The sequence below is a fragment of the Saimiri boliviensis genome, chromosome 10 (genome assembly GCF_048565385.1).
Source record: "Saimiri boliviensis isolate mSaiBol1 chromosome 10, mSaiBol1.pri, whole genome shotgun sequence".
Lineage (NCBI taxonomy): Eukaryota > Metazoa > Chordata > Mammalia > Primates > Cebidae > Saimiri > Saimiri boliviensis.
Window position 1 is genome coordinate 43,051,427 of NC_133458.1, and position 5,704 is coordinate 43,057,130.

Genomic DNA, 5,704 nt, shown 5'->3' on the forward strand with positions numbered 1-5,704 from the left:
AATAGAAGAGACATAATGGTTGGCCATAAAATATGATTAACCTAGTTGAAACAAAGGGCCTTAGTACCTCACAAGTGGTGAACTCATTAGTGGGTTATAGGGGTTCCACATGAGTGAAAAAATCATGTATAATGGTTGCTCATTACATACCCTATTTATTCCTAGGGTGCCTTTTGTGAAGCTTGTTTTTTCAATTAAGTTTAAGCAAGAAGAGACAAAAACATGATATAAGAATATGCCAACCATATTTTAAAACAGTATTATTTTAGGAAGTTGGTCTATATTAATCAAAAGAAACTTAACCCTTGATGATAAAGCAAGTTTTGTAGGTATTCTATGCATAACAAAGCCATTTAACATTGCTTTAAAATGAAGACTTTTATGAAGCAGAAACTTCTGATGGGCTATTTCCACGAGGATCATGCTGGCCTGTTCCCTCTTTCCTTTTTATTATTACTCTTACTGCCCTTGTAGCTCCAGTTCTGCCATCATGTCTGTAAGCTTGGGTAGTAAATTAACCATGCTGGGCCTCACTTTCCAAACTAGAAACTGGGAGACGGACATCAAAGTTGCCTGTGTTGTAATTCAAAACAAGACAATACTTGTGAATATTGGAAGCACATCATACACATGCAGTGTGCTGTGACACAGCAGTTAGAGCATGCTTTTGTGTCATGGGTGACCAGTGAATATTAATTAAAATAAAGAAAAGCCATGTTGAAAACTGGCTCAGCCTTTTTCTTTCTTTCTTTTTTTCTTTCTCTCCGTCTTTCTTTCTTTCCTTCCTTCCTTCTTTCCTTCCTTCTTTCCTTTCTTTCTTTCTTTCTTTCTTTTTCTTTCTTTCTTTCTTTTTCTTTCTTTCTTTTTTTTTTCTTTTTTTTTTTTACGGAGTCTTCCTCTGTCTCCCTGGCTGGAGTGCAGTGGCATGATCTCAGCTTTCTACAACCTCCACCTCGCTGGTTCAAGTGATTCTCCCACCTCGGCTTCCCAAGTAGCTGGGAATACAGGTGCTCACCATCACACCCAGCTACTTTTTGAATTTTTAGAACTTTTAGTAGAGATGAGGTTTCACCATGTTGGCCAGGCTGGTTTCGAACTCCTAACCTCAGGTGATCGACCCACCTTGGCCTCTCAAACTGCTGGGATTACAGGTGTGAACCACTGCACCTGGCCTGGCACAGCTTTTTTATATGGAGATTGGTGGGGCAAGAATCTGACTTAACTCTCTCATGTTTTCCATATATGTGAAGGTATGGAATACATGTGAGTGAGGTAAGTGAATCAGATTCTTGATCTACCAATGGGACAAGACCAGTGATAAAGATAGGAAACTTACAATACTTATTTCATACTTTTGTCTAATAAGTATTTTAAGGATTAAAATTTAGCTCTATTTCACTAATTCTAAGCAAATGTTTTAAATACTTCTTTATTTGAAAATGTACCCTTCAAACTGGTTTTCAATGAAGCCATTTAGTAGATTTCCAAATACATTGTAGCATTTTAATATGGTATATACCTGCTGAAATGTTAATATTTGAATAAAATTTTGGAAAAGCAATGTTAGACATTATGTTGTTATAAAAATGTTATAGACTCAAATTTTCAAGTTTAATTTTTGAACCTATTTCAAATAATCACAGGAATCATCTCTGGTAGTTTATGATACAAGGGCACAAATCATAGAGTAAGATAATTAAATTAATAATCAATTTTATAATTCAATGAAATCAGGCTGATCATGTCATTAATTCAGAGAAAAACATTTTATTATTTCTTGAGAACAAAATTTTTATCTAAAGCATCCATTTACCTTAACACTTCCTTTAATTTGCCCATTTATTCCATCAGTCAGTCCTTCATTTATCTTTTCAGGAATTTTTTTCAGTGTGTGACAAGCCAGACACCAGGTTTAAGAAAACAGAAATAGTTAGGAATGGTCCTGGTGTTGGAAGTGGTCACAGTCTCATAAGCAGCACTAATTAAAAAAAAAACACCAAATGTATCTCTCTAATAAAAGCAAAAAGATTTTGAGTAGTAATTTTCAAAATAAATAACCAAACTAAAAATATTAATAGCTCCTTTGGGCTAAGCTGCTTGCTTAATTATCTAGGCTGATATTTTAAGTGGCTGCATTTTATATAGCAGGTTAGTACAGACAATATAGAGTATGGTTTAAGACCATGAACACTCAAACCAGGTTCTGTGGGTTTGAATGCCAGCTCTCCTACTTGTCAGCTGTGTGATCTGTTTTTTTTTTTTTAATTGTACTTTAGGTTCTGGGGTACATGTGCAGATCATGCACGATTGTTGGATAGGTATACACATGGCAATGTGATTTGCTGCCTCCATCCCCCTGTCACCTACATCTGGCATTTCTTTATCACATTATTTAATCTACCTGGGCCTCAGTTTATTCATCTGCAAAATGTTCCTAATGAGAGTATCTACTTCACAGATTGCAAAGTTTAACTGCAAAGCTCTTGGAACAGTACTTAATGGAGTGAAAGTTATAGAAGTACTAATTATTATTTTAAAAAATAAAATATTTATTTAAATGAAGCATAATTTAATTATAGGTACAATAATTACGTGCTGTGTATCTATAGATGTGTACATAGATGACAAATGAAGCACTCTTGTGAAATGAGTTACGTCTTAAATGAGGAATATACTGTCTACATTGAGATGGAAGTGTAAGTCAGACTTCCTCCTTTGTCTTTCCAGGAAACATTTAAACTTTTTCTTTTTATAATGAATATTGGTTGAAGTGAAGTTGTGTTAACTTTGGCTGGCATATCACGGTTATCAGGTTGTAGTCCTTCAACACTGAGGATACAGAAAAGAAAATATTTCAATGAAATAGAATAATTCTTAGCCATAGACATGTATGCTTTTTAAAAACTTAATTCCTTCTATAGGATTACTTAATACTGCAACAATAGGATCTAATTATAGGTCTTACCATTAAAAAAAAAAAAAAAGTTCTACAGCTCTGGATCTTATTTAGGAAACGTGAAAATTTGTAGGATTTTTTTAAAATTTCAGCAAAATCCAGCACCCCCCATTATTGAAATAAAATAGTAAGTCTCCCATGATTTGAGTTGGGTAATGTTTTATTATAATATTTTAATGGAATTGGCCTTTATCCTTCAGTGGAACAAAATAAAGAGGCCTTCTAGTTTCTGAACCTGCTAAGTATAGAGTATTTCTTTAGACATCCTTTCTCTAAGAAGTAAAACCAGAGTCCATAGCAGCTAGTGGCTGTGGTAACCAAGATACTCTAATTAAAGCAAACATAAGTAAAAGGAAAAACTCCCAAGGAAACCAAATAGAATCCTTCTCACTAAAGAATCTCCTTTCTGGTTTATAGTTGCCTTGACCTTATTTTATTAAATGTGGTATTCTGTTTTAGTAAGAAAGACTGTCCACAGTAAAAATTTATTTACTTTTTCTTTTCTTTTCTTTTTTTTTTTTTTTTTGAGATGAAGTCTCCCTCTGTCACCTAGGCTGGAGTACAGTGGCATGATATCAGCTCACTGCAACCTCCTGGGTTCAAGTGATTCTCCTGCCTCAGCCTCCCTAGTAGCTGGGACTGCAGGCATGTACCACCATGCCTGGCTAATTTTTGTATTTTCAGCCGAGATGGGGTTTCACCATGTTGGCCTGCATAGAATATAGAGTGTTACTTGCTATCTGCTATCGTTGCATACCTTCTTGTAGTTTTTCAAAGTGGGTAATTGATATTCTTTATTGCCATATTCAGCTGTAATTTTTCCTGCTGTATAATATTTATGTGGAAGAATATATCTATATCACGATTTAGGTGTCATTCTTCTGTAAGTAGCATTTGGATTGTTCCTAGTTTTAATTTTTAATTTTTGCTTTTTTACATAATGCTTCTATGACTGTAATGAAAGCATAATATTGAATGAATAAAATGCCTAAGACTAAATAATTTAACTTTAATGAAACTCAAAAACAAGAAAAACTTTGTCATATCTTGTTAGGGGAAATATATATATATTTAAATAAAACTAGTTTTTCAAGTAAAAAAACATAAAATTCATGAGAATGGAACACGAAAGGAGAGAAGCACACTGACTAAACAACATTTGGTAATAACCCTTTATTTACAGAAGGTTCATTTTAAAATTTATGCTTCATAACTTAAGTAATATTTGATAAGTATAAAATGTTAAATATTTTCAAAATTAAAAGATGCATCGTTACGTTTGTTTTACAAACCATCTTTGTGTGTTGGGCTGACTAGATATAATTGCCCTTGTTTTACAGATGCTGGAGATGAGATTCAAGCCATTTATCCAAGGCCTAATTGCTGCTAAATCTTGGAGAAGGCCTAGAAGCTTTATTTCATTAATCAATTGATTAATTAATTTGATAAACATTTTCTCTATTGCTCCTCCTTTTTGAGAAAGGCACTACCGTCCATCTAGGGATATGGTTACAAACCTGAGAGTCATTCATAATGCTTTCCTCTCTCTAGTTCAACCGATTAGCTATCAATTCCTATTAATATTATCTCCTTAAGAGACCTAACTCACTTTCTTTCTCATTATCCCTATGGGCATTACCTCAAAGATCAATTCATCTTTGTTGTACACTCATATGGGTGATAACTGCTTTCTCATCTTGTCTTCAGTCAAGTACTACAGTCTTGTCCCAATCAAATTTATCCCCAAAGTGAAAATCAGAATGTTCCACCATGTTTTTTGGTTGTTTTTTGTTTGTTTGTTTGAGATGGAGTTTCCCTCTTGTTGCCCAGGCCGGAGTGCAGTGGCGCAATCTCTGCTCACTGCAACCTCCACCTTGCAGGTTGAAATGATCCTCCCACCTCAGCTTTCCAAGTAGCCTGGAATAGAGGTGTGTGCCACCATGCCCAGCTAATTTTTGAAGTTTTAGTAGAGACAGGGTTTCACCACGTTGGCCAAGCGGGTCTCGAACTCCTGACCTCAGGTGATCCACCTGCCTTGGTCTCCCAAAGTTCTAGGATGACAGACTTGAACCACTGTATCCGGCCAGAGTTCCCCTTTTAACTGTGACTCTGATTCCCCTTCCTAATATTATATAATGGCTCAACATTTCCTCCAGGGTAAATCTGATCCTTCCCTTTAGGGCATCACGAAGCCACCCGCAGCCTGTCTTCTGCTGACACCCCAAATTCATTTCTTACTATTCCACACTCACACCATACCCTCCAATTACTTGGTGGTTTCCAGGACACAGACCCTTTTAAAATACCCTCACAATTCTTTTTGGAGAGCTACATTTTATCAGACATATTAGGGCAAACTCACATCCCACATTAATAATAATTTATAAATAAGATTTGGTTGGCGTACCACAACTTTAAATAGAATAAAATTAAATTGATTCATTCAGTAAATACTTAAAAGGTGGCTACTACAGCAAAGGCCCTATTTTAGGTACAAAAATACCTAAAATATTTCTGTTTTTGTGGAGCCTACATTCAATTTTTAACTAGATTTTAATATCATTGGTTACTCATTTATTTCATTGTAAAATTCTCCCTTTTATATTTATATCCCATCATGCTCACAATAAAACCCAGAGACATTGCCATGGTTTTAATAAGATTTTGTATAATTTGGCCATTGGCTAACTTTCCTTATTCATTTTTTCCAAGTCTTCTTGTGCCCCTCTCTGCTGTAGTCACACTGGT